The sequence below is a fragment of the Hyperolius riggenbachi genome, chromosome 1, assembly GCF_040937935.1.
Source record: "Hyperolius riggenbachi isolate aHypRig1 chromosome 1, aHypRig1.pri, whole genome shotgun sequence".
Taxonomy (NCBI): Eukaryota; Metazoa; Chordata; class Amphibia; order Anura; family Hyperoliidae; genus Hyperolius; species Hyperolius riggenbachi.
In genome coordinates, this window is record NC_090646.1 from 272,924,502 (window position 1) to 272,939,594 (window position 15,093).

Below are 15,093 nucleotides of genomic sequence, written 5' to 3' on the forward strand. Positions count from 1 at the left end.
CTCCCAGTCAGGGGATGCAAAGACATTTATGACTACATCTCCCCGTAAGTACAGGGCATTCCTCAAGCCAAATACTGTTTTTTTTGTTTTAATACTCTAATTTCCTATAAACTAAACCAGCCTGGCCCACAGCTTCTCCAGTGCCTTGGCACTTTGAGACAGATGTAGCAAGGGCTTGTGGGAGCTCAGTCTGGGCAGGAGGAGGAAGAGGTGTTACTAGCCAGAGATTTCAGAGGCAGAGGGGAGGAGGAAAAACTAACTGTAACAAGTAACTTGTCTATATATCTTATCTAAAGTTTAGATAGTTTACACAGCAAATCTAGCTGCAAACAGCTTCAACAGAATATGATTATTTCTTTGTGTGATACAATGACAGCGGCCATGTTGTCTGTAAACATTACACACGGGCAAGCTGATCTGCATCTCCAGCACTCAGCCTGTGTTCCCGCACCTCCTCCCTCCTCCCCTCTGCCTCTGAAATCTCTGGCTAGTAACACCTCCCCCCCTCCTCCTGCCCAGACTGAGCTCCAGTAAGCCCTTGATACTGTCTGAAAATGCCAAGGCACTCTGAAAAGCTGTGGGCGAGGCTTGTTTAGTTTTATAGGAAATTAGAGTAATAAAACAAAAACAAAAAAGTATTTGACTTGAGAAATGCCCTATAAACTACAGGGGTTGGACAATATAATGGAAACACCTAACATTTTGGCATCATAATCTTTTGACATGTTTTAAGCAATCAAAACTTGACATATGTACATTTTTTTTGTTTATTATTTTTGTTATTTGACATGTTTAATTAAAATAATTGTTTTTTACAGATATTTAAACAAAAGTTGGTTATAATTTATAAAGATGGAAGATCTCTCAGGCCAAATTGTTGGTGCTCGTATGGCAGGCGCTACTGTAACAGAAACTGCCAGAATGCACACCCTTTTTTGTCCACTAGCCGCCTGCGCCCTTATTTCCTGCTACCCACTGATCTACAGGGAGTGCAGAATTATGAGGCAAATGAGTATGTTGACCACATCATCATCTTTATGCATGTTGTCTTACTCCAAGCTGTATAGGCTCGAAAGCCTACTACCTATTAAGCATATTAGGTGATGTGCATCTCTGTAATGAGAAGGGGTGTGGTCTAATGACATCAACACCCTATATCAGGTGTGCATAATTATTAGGCAACTTCCTTTCCTTTGGCAAAATGGGTCAAAAGAAGGACTTGACAGGCTCAGAAAAGTCAAAAATAGTGAGATATCTTGCAGAGGGATGCAGCACTCTTAAAATTGCAAAGCTTCTGAAGCGTGATCATCGAACAATCAATCGTTTCATTCAAAATAGTCAACAGGGTCGCAAGAAGCGTGTGGATAAACCAAGGCGCAAAATAACTGCCAATGCACTGAGAAAAGTCAAGCGTGCAGCTGCCAAGATGCCACTTGCCACCAGTTTGGCCATATTTCAGAGCTGCAACATCACTGGAGTGCCCAAAAGAACAAGGTGTGCAATACTCAGAGACATGGCCAAGGTAAGAAAGGCTGAAAGACGACCACCACTGAACAAGACACACAAGCTGAAACGTCAAGGCTGGGCCAAGAAATATCTCAAAACTGATTTTTCTATGGTTTTATGGACTGACAAAATGAGAGTGAGTCGCTGGATTGGTAAAGGGCAGAGAGCTCCAGTCCGACTCAGACGCCAGCAAGGTGGAGGTGGAGTACTGGTTTGGGCTGGTATCATCAAAGATGAGCTTGTGGGGCCTTTTTGGGTTGAGGATGGAGTCAAGCTCAACTCCCAGTCCTACTGCCAATTTCCGGAAGACACCTTCTTCAAGCAGTGGTACAGGAAGAAGTCTGCATCCTTCAAGGAAAACATGATTTTCATGCAGGACAATGCTCCATCACACGCATCCAAGTACTCCGCAGCGTGGTCTTGCAAGAAAGGGTATAAAAGAAGAAAAACTAATGACATGGCCTCCTTGTTCACCTGATCTGAACCCCATTGAGAACCTGTGGTCCATCATAAAATGTGAGATTTACAAGGAGGGAAAACAGTACACCTCTCTGAACAGTGTCTGGGAGGCTGTGGTCGCTGCTGCACGCAATGTTGATGGTGAACAGATCAAAACACTGACAGAATCCATGGATGGCAGGCTTTTGAGTGTCCTTGCAAAGAAAGGTGGCTATATTGGTCACTGATTTGTTTTTGTTTTGTTTTTGAATGTCAGAAATGTATATTTGTGAATGTTGAGATGTTATATTGGTTTAACTAGTAAAAAAAAATAATTGAAATGGGTATATATTTGTTTTTTGTTAAGTTGCCTAATAATTATGCACAGTAATAGTCACCTGCACACACAGATATCCCCCTAAAATAGCTAAAACTAAAAACAAAAATATTCAGCTTTGATATTAATGAGTTTTTTGGGTTCATTGAGAACATGGTTGTTGCTCAATAATAAAATTATTCCTCAAAAATACAACTTGCCTAATAATTCTGCACTCCCTATATAATGTATACTATATCTATACTGATCTAGACTGTAATTGCATTAAAAGGTGGTTCTAAAAAATATTGACTAGGGGGGCTGAATAATTACGCACACCCCAATTTGCAGTTTTTTGTTTTTTTTAAATGTTTTGAATCATGTATGATTTCTGTTCCACTTCTCTCGTGAACACCACTTTGTATTGGTCTTTCACGTGGAATTCCAATAAAATTGATTCATGTTTGTGGCAGTAATATGACAAAATGTGGAAAACTTCAAGGGGGCCGAATACTTTTGCAAACCACTGTATTTCTATAATAGACTATTCAGTAATTTCCCTCTATATAGTACTACTCGAGTGAACCTAACCCACTATATGGCCTGGAACCCACTGCAAAACGCAATCGCTAATCGCAAGCGCTAGCGTTTTGTATGAGCAGTTTGTAAGTGATTTTATGAGCGTTTTTAAAAAGTGTATCAATTTGCCAGCGGTTGTGTAGCGATTAGCGATTAGCGTTTTAAAGTCTGATTGGTCCTTTCAATTAATTTTAATTTTGTTACAGTGTGCAGTAACTTGAAAACGCTAGCAAAATCGATCCGTGCAGGTTTTGATGAGCGATTATCTATATAATTTCAATGTATTATAGTAACTGCTCGTGGACTTATCCAATCAATAATAAACCTTTAATCAGTACAAAATTCCACATAATAGGATCCACAATACCTAAAAACACTTAAAACTGCCTGTGGAGCGCTCCTCACACATGACCCAGCACGCATTACTCATACCTCACCCACACTGGTACCGGTACCACGCTACTCCGGATCTTTTCTTCAGAGTGGGAGGGAAGGAACATAAAGCGAACTATCCCTGGGCCATGAATAGATGGTATGCTGCCAGATAGAGAGGGTCCCCGCGCAGCAGACTTTCACTGACACCAAGGGCATGTATAGGCACTAAACTGTATGGCCGACCAGCCGATCTCACCAGTCCGATGTCAATACAGTAGTTGCTCTGCTCTTCCGGTTTCCAGTGCTCTGCATGCAGCTATCTTCACCACCTGGCTCTACCACACTTTGGATTACAGCGGGGAGCGGCGGCTTAGCACCCCTTGGGTCCTCTCTCAGCTTGTCAGCATGTAGTGAGACGCTCTAACACAGGACGGGACGTGACCCCGCCCATCGACGCGTTGCGCCCGCCCACCACGAGCTTCGTCAGGATGAGTGACAGGTGGGCAGGGATCTCTTTTATGCAGCCCCGGCTTTGCGTATACAGGCTTCTTTTGTTCCTCTCCTTGTTACCATGTCAACATGACACCTTTCACCACACACCAGGGGACTGCCTTCTTTCAGCTCATGTAACATTTCTGCTACTCCCAGCACGAAACTTTGAAGTGTCAGAACTGCAGGCGACCACGCTTTCACATCAGCTGATCCGCCTCCTCTGTTCCATCCACCTTTATATCATGCCGTTCTTTAGCTTGACACCTCATCTTGACATTTTCGCCAACCAACTCTATGCAGTGTTTCTATTAAGTTTCCTTCCACCTTCTCTCTCTTCTCCATCTCTTATCCCCCCACTCTCATTTTCAGCTTCTTTGCATCTTCTTACTTTTGCTGATTCAGATTTAGAGAAATGGTGTATAGTCTACCTCCTGATTCAGGCCATTTGGCGTTAGGGAGTCCAGCAGGTATATCCACCTGCATTCTTGTTGCAATAGTACTCTTTCCCTATCTCCTCCCCTCCTGCTCTTATTCAGTCTGTATATGTCTTTAAATTTCAATCCTTTTGTTGACCCATCATGGTTCACACAGAAATGTTCTGCTAGTGCACTGCGATATTCCCCGTTTGGTTTTGCCCCACAGTTTATATTACTTAAATGTTCGCCAATGCGAGTTTTCAGTTTTCTCGTGGTCATCCCCACATATATTAATGGGCAAGGACATTGAATGACATAAACTGTCCATTCTGAGTTGCAGTTTATGAAGCTGCGAATCTCCCATTCTCTTCCTCGTCGGGGGGCCCTAAAGGTTTTACATGCATCCACATAGCAACACACAGAGCAATCCCCACACCTATGCATTCCATTCGGGACTCTGGACTGTAACCATGTCATCTTAGGCGCCAAGTCTGAATGTACCAGATGGTCCCTCAAGGTAGGTGCTCGTCGTGCCACCATACTTGGGGATTTTCCAACAATTGGCCCTATCTGGGGGTCAACTGTCAGTATAGACCAATGTCGCTGAAGCACGTCATAGATCTTATGCCAGTTGGAATTAAATGGGGAGACATATCTAGTTTGACCACCCTCACTTTTCCCACATTTCTGTTTGCTGAGGTTTTTTCCCTCTTCCCTGCAACAACTCACTGCGGGTAGTTTGTATTGCTCTTTCAGCACTGGAGCACAATGTTTCGTGTCGGTATCCTCTTTCGCGAAATCTGTCGTACATCGCCTTGGCCTCGATGCAAAAATCCTCTTCCCTGGAGCAGTTCCTGCGAATTCGCAGGAACTGTCCCGTCGGGATCCCATTTTTAAGATGTCGAGGATGATGGCTGGCGGCGTGGAGGAGAGTGTTCCCGGCCGTGGGCTTGCGGAATGTAGTACTCCGCAGTCCTTCGTCGCTCTTCGTAATACGCAGATCAAGAAACGATATCTCACTTCTACTATGCGTATACGTGAGGCGAATATTTCTCTGATTTAAATTGAGTTGTTTCATGAACTCCTCCGATGATGAGCGATTATGCCAGCGATTATATACGTTACATTGAAGCGCAAACGCTCCCAAAATTCTGCATGTCCTGCGCTTGCGATTTTCCAAATCGCAAACGCTCCTGTGGAAGTTGCCCCATTCATTAACATTAGCTGTGCGTTTTGGGAAAAACTAGCGTTTTCAAGCGCTCCCTAAATGCTCACAAAAACGCGTCTGGCGTCGCGTCATAAGCGAAGATTACAGGACATACTGCGCATGTGCGGCGCAGTATGTCCGGGTCAGGGGTCAGGAGAGTCGGCCAGTACAGGGAGCTGTGGCTGACGAGCGGGACCCAACGGCAGGGAGCGAGGGGAGCGGTGAGTATGTCCTTTTCTTTACCTACACAATGCAGGTTTTATCTCTCTGCAGCCTTTCGGCTGCAGTATCCTTTAAAGGAGCTCACAATCTAATAATCACAAATCATAACAGCATTTCAATATTTCTTTTGGTCAAGGGGTGCTGGGTGGGGTTAGGCACCACCAGTGGGGGAAAGTGTTAGGCGCCACCGGCATGATCTTAGTGAATTGAGGCCAATGTGCAGTTTGAATGAGAGAGTTGAGTCAATTGGTTCACCAAGGCAGCAGACTTGGTTCACAGGTATTATTGGAGTGCTATCAACATTTATATTTATGCAAGGCAGGGGAATTTAAATCTATAGAAGTGCCTTAACAATGCCGGCTAATAGGTCCCCAAGTTCTCCACCCATTTAATCGTGATCACCAAGGGCCCCTGCAGATGCTCGACTTTCCACCGGCATGCTCCATCCTGCATCCTTCCGCCTATTTAGTGTGGCAACACCGAACAGTATGCTGAAAAAAAGGTATTGACAGAGGTGCCTGGCTCTTCTACTGACCACATATGCTATTGCTCCGTTGTTATTGCCTGATGAAGCGGGATCAAACCTGCGAAATGCGTTGCATATTTGGAGTTCATAAATAAAATATATTGACTGTCTTTACTACAGTCGTTGTATGTCTACTTGGAGGAGGTAAGTCCACCACTACCTGCTCTATTTACCAAGAATTTGGTCTTTAAGCTCATTTAGCTTCCTTTTATCCTCTTGGCGCCTCTGTTCTCCTGCATAATATTGAGTCCACCCTGGGTGGAGGGTTGAACCCCTTTTTCTCATCTACAGAGAGCGACTTCTTATTCCTGAGTGGGGTCAGGAAAATCTCCCCACCTGCCTTTACAATGGTTGCCTAATGATGCTTTGTGAGTATTAATATTTACTCTATCTAGTAACCATTTACCAGTACATATTACACTATTGGGGCTCTTGGTGTTCCTTGTTTTTAGTCTATTCAGTAGGACTATCAACTGTGTATCCACCTGGCTTCTCCACAACGCAACTGATGGTCCCAACCCCATTTATAAAGCAAGAAATCCCACTTATTAAACCTGACAGGGCACACCTGTGAAGTGAAAACCATTTCTGGTGACTACCTCTTGAAGCTCGTCAAGAGAATGCCAAGAGTGTGCAAAGCAGTAATCAAAGCAAAAGGTGGCTACTTTGAAGAACCTAGAATATGACATATTTTCAGTTGTTTCACACTTTTTGGTTATGTACTATTCTTCCACATGTGTTAATTCATAGTTTGGATACCTTCAGTGTGAATCTACAATGTTCATAGTCATGAAAATAAAGAAAAACTCTTTGAATGAGAAGGTGTGTCTGTACTGTACCTACCTACCTATACTGAAAGCCCCATACCTACCTACCTATACTGAGGACCCCATACCTACCTACCTATACTGAAAGCCTCATACCTACCTACCTATACTGAAAGCCCCATTACCTACCTACCTATACTGAGGACCCCATACCTACCTACGTATACTGAGGACCCCATACCTACCTACCTATACTGAGGATCCCATATTTACCTACCTATGAAGACCCCTATATCTAGCTATCTATACTGAAGGCATCTATACCTAGGTAGCTATCCGGAAGGCATCTATACCTAGCTACCTATGCTGAAGCAAAGCCCCCGGGCCTAGCAAAGCAAAGACCCCAAGTCCCAGCCTAGCAAAGCCCCCAGCAAAGGTAGAGCCCTTGGGCCCCAGACAAGCAAAGCAAAGCCCCCAGCCTAGCAAAGCCCAGCAACGCAAAGCCCCCGATTCCAGCAAAGCCCCTGGGCCTCAGCCCAGCAAAGCAAAGCCCCCACCCCAGAAAACCAAAGCCCCAGGGCCCCAGCCCAGCAAAGCAAAGCACAGCCCCCAGCAAAGCAAAGCCTCCGGGCCCCAGCCCAGCAAAGCGTACAGCCTTGCAAAGCTCCCAGCTCAGCAAAGCCTAGTAAAGGCTGTCCAAAAATGCCCTCACCCCAGCAAATTGCCCAGCCCAGGAAAGCCCCAGGCCCAGCAAAGCCAGGCCGGCACAGCATCACCACCAGCCAGGCAGCCCAGCATCACCACCAGCAAGCCCAGCATAACCGCCAGGAAGCCCAGCATAACCACCAGCCAGAGCCGGATTAAGGCTAAATGGGGTCCTAAGCAAAGTAACTGATTTGAGCCCCCCCCATTACGTCGTAATAGAATCAGAAGATGCAGCTGCACAGCAACATGCCACACCCACCGGGGCAGCCGAGCTACTGGTTGCTATGGGCAACAGCCCGCTTTCCTCTGTGGGTGCACAATGCAGGGAATAGCAGCGGCAAAATGCAGAGTGAGAAATGAATGGCTGAACATTTGCACTCAGGGGCTGGGGCACCCCTGTGAAGAGGGCGCCAGATATCACAGCAGCAGCACTTTCCCCCTGCATCTCAAGCCTGGCAATAGCAGAAAGCTCTGGACAACGCCAAACCGAAAGCCGTTCCCCAGACAGAATTACATAACCACCCCCACCACCGAACAACCGATTTCCTCCCAAACTAGACAGCCACTATGCAGCCTCCATCCCAGTGAATACGATAGTCCAGCAGAGAAGGCAGCTGCAGCGGGGGAGAATGACAGCACCAGATGACTCACATTCACCTATTGCGATCCAAGCAATAGAGGTCTCGTCATCCGGACCCCATCTGTCTCCTCTAGAGTGCTGTCGCTCTGTTACTACTGCTATTACTACTTCTTACTTTCTGTCTGATCTGAGAATCAGGAAGTTCAGAGCGAGCGGCTGCACTGTAGAAGAGACAGATGGGTTTCAGATGACGGGATATCTATCGCTTGGATCATGGATAGGTGAGTGAGCGTTTGCCATCTGCTGCTATCATTCTTGCTGCAGCTGTGGTTCTCTGTGGGAAGGGGGGGAGGAGTGGGCAACGGTAGAGCGCACAGTAGCAGGAGTGGGACCTAGGAGGAGAGCCTGGCTCTGAAGACAATCAGCAGCGCACGGCATCATTTGACAAGACAAGACAAATAACATTTATATTGCGCTTTTCTCCTGGCGGACTCAAAGCGCCAGAGCTGCAGCCACTAGGACACGCCCTATAGGCAGTAACAGTGTTAGAGAGACTTGCCTAAGGTCTCCTACTGAATAGGTGCTGGCTTACTGAACAGGCAGAGACGAGATTCAAACCCTGGTCTCCTATGTCAGAGGCAGAGTCCTTAAAGGGACTCCGAGCAGTGCCTGTGGGTATGCCTTTAAGCATACCCACAACTAATTAATTACATCCTCACACCTACCAGCATGATGTTTGTAATTATATCCCCCTGGGTTCCTTATATTTCATTGCATTGTGCTGAATCGAGCTGCCGACTTTGGAGAAAAGTCGTCCTGTCTAATACAATGTAACTATGGAAAGATGCATATCATTTTAAAGCTCTCTTTCTCCTCTTTCCAATGATAGATGAACTGCCACCCTACGCGGCCACGATTTCGATCGCAAAAATAGCAAAAACTAAAAGGCATAGGGTGGCGGTTTATATATCATTGGAAAGAGGAGAAAGAGATCTTTCCATAGTTACTGCACTGCTCAGAGTCTCTTTAACCATTATACCATCCAGCCACCGCTGACAGGATGGCAAGGGCTGGCTTATGTGCTGATGGGGCCCCTTTGACTCTTTTGTTGCCTGGTCGGTAATCCGGCCCTGCCACCAGCCGAGTACAGCACACAGGCCAGCCAGCCGAAAACAAGAAAGAAGCCAGGTGAGGGGCTTATTTATGTGAAATACTGCCTATCGAATATATTTAAATTAGACCACTGCTATGTTCAGGTACATATGGCCCCACCTATGACCACGCCCACTTTCCGTGGCATGACCACGCTCATTTTTTGCTTTCATTCTTGGTGCCCAGGGATGCCCTGGATCTCCCAGGAACATAGAAACGCCCCTGAAGCTGTGCAAAATCAAACAATAAAATCCTGATGGAGGTTTCAACCTTCATATTCAATATAAAACTTAAGTCAAGTATATGTTTTTGCAGTATAGGTTTATAAATCTCACTTTCATCAAAGGATAAAGTCTCTTACACACATATGAGGCATGTCACCCAGTGGGGATCAGGACCTGATCCTTCTGGCAACATAGCAGGCATGTAGCTAGCATGAAGGCTAGTGACATTTTCTGTTGATTTGCGAGGGAAGCGGACATCACGTGGGAGCCAGGTGTCTGGCAAGGACAATGCTCTGGGCCAGCAATCTGTTGAATTGATCTGCCAGGCTGATCGCTGGCTGAGGCATTGGGGGGCAACAAGGTCCACTGTACTCATGCTAGATTTTCTGCAGAGTTTTATCTAGCATGTGTAGAAAGCTCAAAGCGAAGCTTAAAGGGACTCAGAGCTGACATTATTAAAAAGATTTAATAAAAGATTTATACATACCTGGGACTTCCTCCAGCCCCATCTGCCTGGATCGCTCCCACACCATCGTCCTCTGCTGCCCGCAGCTACAAGAACCGGGTCACTGAAGAACCTTTACTGACATCATCGATGCCAGCCTGCGCAAGAGAAGTGCGCCCTCTACGTATCTCTCCAGCGGCTGCTGGAGAGATACGCAAACAGCACACTTCTCTTACGCTAGACTGGCTCCGACTGCTGGAAATGCAGGGACCCGGTTCTAGTAGCTGCGGGCGGCAGCATGGGAGCGATCCAGGTGGATGGGGCTGGCTGGAGGAAGCCCCAGGTATGTATAAAATCTTTTTAATTTTTAGCTCTGGTACACTTTAAGTGACATGTGATAGGAGATAGACTTGTGTATGTACAGTGTCAAGCATACAAATACATTTTCTGTGTTGCTTTTTTTTCTCTCTGCCTGAAAGAGTTAATATTCAGCTATGCAACTGACAGTGGGGACACAGCCTTTTTCACTGATAAGGAATTACAGCTTTCCTGGCAGAGAACTGAGCTTCTGAAAGCAGAGGGTAGATAAAAAGGTCAATAGTTCAGATATCTTAGCACTCAGAGATAAGGGACAGACTGTTTAATTGAGCTGAGACTAAACAATAAATCTAATAAAGTAGAAGTCATTTTAGAAGTAGGAGGATAGATACAATTATTTATCTCATCAATTTATTTTCTCTTAAGGTTCACCTTAAAGGACAGGTCCAAGGAGATTAAAAAAAAAGATCTACTTTCCCAGTAAGTCCCTCGCCGCAGCTCTGGTGTCCTGGGATCCTCTCCGTTGGAGATGCCGACCTCACTAGGTCGGCATCTTCAGTGCATGCGTGAGCGGTGCGGCCCCGGGTAAGTAGATCTTTTTTTTTTTAAATGCCTTGGATCTGTCCTTTAAGGTGAAACTTAGGTGAAAAAAAACTGATGAGATAAATAATTATATCAAATCCTACTTTTAAAATGACTTTCAGATATCACAAAGTTTTATGTTATGTTTAAAAACTTAAAGGGCCAACAGACTTTGATTACTACAGATTGTGCAGGTAGGCTCTCATACTACATGGAAGTGGTAAAATTGACCAATCATTGGCCAATCAAAATTGGATATGTGTACCATGCTTTAGTTTACAGATGCTTGTGAAATCAAGATTTGAATGCGTAGCTAATTTTCATTTTTAGCCCTGCAGCATAATAGTTGACCAGCAAGAGTTTAAATCCCCTGCTTGCTAAGAGATCAAGTTGTTGTTAAAGTGGACCTGAACTCTTGCAGAGGACAGAAGGAAAACATAGAGAAATGCACCCTATGTGTATTTAGAGAGTTTAGCCAGTCTAATGTCTGTTGTCTGTTGTCTGTTAGGAGCCAATCTGGAAGCTGGCTTTGGGGTATAATTGTCACCTGGACACTAGGATGAAGGAAGCTGCTAATTTGATTTTCTGTATATCAGTGCAAATCACATTTGCATTCCGTTTCCTCTGGAAACTACAGCCTACTAGGATGAAGGAAGCTGCTAATTAGCAGCCATTGGCCTCAATTCACTAAGATCATGCTGGAGATAATAAGGCAAGAAAAAACTTACCTCCACACAGTGAGAGAGTTATCTTATCTCTTCATTTCTTAAGTAACCTCCTCTGTAGTTAATTTACCTCCTCTGTAGTAATTTTCACACGCAGTTAATAAACAGCCCGTCTTTAACTCTGGAGTTATTTTAAGGATTGAAGAGTTAACTTAAAGACAGAAGAGTTAACTTTAAGTTTGCCTGAGGTAAAATGTTTCCTGAATTAGACATGCCTCATCACCATGGTGATAACTCTAGAAACGTTATTAAAGACAGGAGATAAGCTTAGTAAATTGAGGCCATAGTCTGATGTGTCTGCATTGCTTTGAACTCTGTATATATGTAAACAACCACCTGTTGTCCCAATATACAATTGGACTAAGTCTGGAAGGTTCAAAGTGAAACAGGAAACCTTTGGAATTTGCAGATCACAGCAAGCCAAGATGTGACAGAGGTCTCTGCAAATAGTGATGACACAATCTGGGGAAATTGGATTATTTCTGGAACTGAACAGTAAGTGGCCTCGGGCTACAAATCTGCCTATAAGAGTCAGCATAGAACATTCAGAACTCGTCTTCTCCTGAAGGTAGCTCTCAGCAAGAGATGATCCTGATCTGATCCGAATTCGTGTTCTTCCATGACCAAGTTGGACCTTTGCACTGGTAAAAGTTCAATTTCTGTTTTGATTCCCATTTTTATTTTTGCAAAATGTGTTGTTGTGTGTCTTTGTAGCTTATACTGTGTTTTTTGTAAATATTGTGTATATATTTCTTTCTGCACTGTTGCACTTTTTGAGAATAATAAATCTTTATTTTATAAGCCTGACTTCTGATGTACTAGCAGAGCTCGCCTTCCTTGAGAGAGACTGCAGTGTAATTTGTGTCACAGTGTAATTTGTGTTCAGTGCCTGATTGATATGCTGGGATTGTGCCTTGCTACCGTGTGATTGCATTGGGTGTGTGGTGTTGTCGTATTCTGGCCTAAAGCGTAAAGCTGACCCAAATACGAAAACGCTGGCCTGAGTGCAGGCCATTCGACAGCAGAGTGGGAATGGTTGAAGTGTCTAGCAGGTGCTAGTGGTGGCAGAGTGAAGTGTTGTTGAGGGGTGACAGCCTTGTGTTAGCTTGAATAAGGCTGCTTCCCCTCTCAATCTGGTCAAACCCCAGTCGGGAACCGTCTCTGCAGGCTTGCCGTGGGGCCAGTTACGGACAAGGATGTTAACGATAACTCTGCTTCCATGAACCAGGAAGTAGATACAGTGCATATTTATTTTAGGATTTGTATCAGATGTAATAAAGAAATGTTTTTTGTTGAAAGTTTATTCTGCTGTTGCTTATGTTTTAGAGCAGAGAGGACATTCTGAGTTCAGGTCCGCTTTAAATCTTTCAAATGCCTTCTCTGCCCACCTAAACCAGGCATGTGAAAGAAGTCCTTTCTACTGGACTTTGGATTTAGTGAATCTTTGATATGAGACATGGAGATAAATGTTTACACCTAAGTAAACAGACATAACATGTTATAAACAGATAATTATTAACAAGCCTTTAGGCGCACACACTATATAATGCTCACCTAAGACATTAACTCTTGGTCATCTCGTCTGGGAATCTAGTGTAGAAAACTGCACTGGTGTCATTTTTCTGACTTGCAAACTTTCTTCTATTTTTTTTTTAAACTCTGTGGGCTTGATTCATGAAGTACTGGCAAAATTCATGTCCGCACACAGTACAAGTCAGTTTTACCAGTATTTCTGCATAACCTGCCCAACAACTAGCGTTATGTCCACAATGCTGTGCGAGGCTGGCATAATGCACATTATTCAAGGAACATGTGCGTTGTAGATTTAATGCTATGTGCATTAAAATACCTATAAAGTGAATGTGTGTGCATGTCAATTTTACCAGCACCACCCCTATATCACGTATGGTACTTCGGCAGAGCAAGTACAGTTTTCTTCCAGGTGTGTCCTCTTTACTGGCTTCCCCTGTAGGAAGGGTTTACAGTAAAATGTGGTTTTCTGTCTGCCTACAAGCCTACAAGTCACTACCGTGAAATAAGACTGAAACTCAAATTGCATATTGCACTGAAATGCAACATGCAGTGCAGTCACGAGTGTTTCTGTGTAAAAGAAAACACCTCAGGCTCGCACACCTACACCCATTAATAACCGCATTAACCCCCTTAATTCCTGCGGCAAGGGGGCAGCAGAGCCCTTTTTTTTTTTTTTTTTTTAATTTTTTTAAATCGGGCTCGCTATTGATAACCGCTGGGCAGCGACATCCCCGCAGCCTCCGGCGATCAGAGTAAGCAGGAAATCCCGTTCAGAACGGGATGTCCTGCTGGGCTTCCCCGGTCGCCATGGCGACGGGGCAGGATGACGTCACCGACGTCATAGGGAATCCCGATCCACCCCTCAGCGCTGCCTGGCAATGATTAGCCAGGCTGCGCAAGGGGTCTGGAGGGGGGGGGGGGCGCGGCGGGTAGTGGCGAATCGGCAGCGAGCGGTATATGCATTCAGCTAGCAAAGAGCTAGCTGCGTGCAATAAAATAAAATTATGCAAATCGGCCCAGCGGGGCCTGAGAAATCCTCCTGCGCAGGTTACCCCGAGCTGAGCTCAGGATAACCGGCAAGGAGGTTAAAGGGGAAGGCTGCCTAGTGTGTTTTTTAAGGGGGAAATGCTGCCTTATGTTTTTATGTAGATTTTTTTAGAGGAAAATTATGCCAAATGTGTGTATTTTGTGGGAACATTGTTGCATTACGTGTATTTTATGGGAACATTGCCACATTATGTGTATTTCGTGAAAACATTGCCTCATTACGTGTATTTTGTGGGAACATTGCAGCCTTACGTGTATTTTGTGAAAAGATTGCCGTATTATGTGTATTTTGTGGGAACATTGCTGCATTACGTGTATTTTGTGGGAACATCGTATTTTGTGAGAACATTGCTGCATTACATGTGTTGTGTGGGAACATTGCTGCATTACGTGTATTTTGTGGGAACATTGTCGCATTATGTGTATTTTGTGGGAAACACTGCCGCATTATGTGTATTTTGTAGGGTAATGCTGCCACGATATGTGTATTTTGTTGAAGAAATGCTGCAGAAATATGTGTCTTGCTGCCTGAGGGGGTCTGCCTGCTGTCCCTGGGCCTGTGTTGCTTTGGTGCTAAAGAGTGCTGGCTGCTGCCATTTCCTGTTTGTGGGTAGGGGAAACGTTGTCTAATTACAATTAGGGTCACTTTGCCCAACTCTGTTTTGGGAAAAAACTTGGGCCCACTGTCTTTGCATTACACTGTTACATTATAGTTACTCCGCCCACATCCTGACATGGCCACACTCATTTTTCACTCCTATTGTCAGAATCCGCTCTGCTGGCCTCGATTCCCTGGACAGTTTGTTGGTTTCCTATGCAGGTTGCATAGTTCAGTCCAGGGAAAAGAGGCCCTTTTCTCAGCTGGCAAGATTCGGGAGACTTGCTGCTGTGGTGACTGATTTGCATCCACTTATCTTGCAATTTGTGTTTCTGCTTCC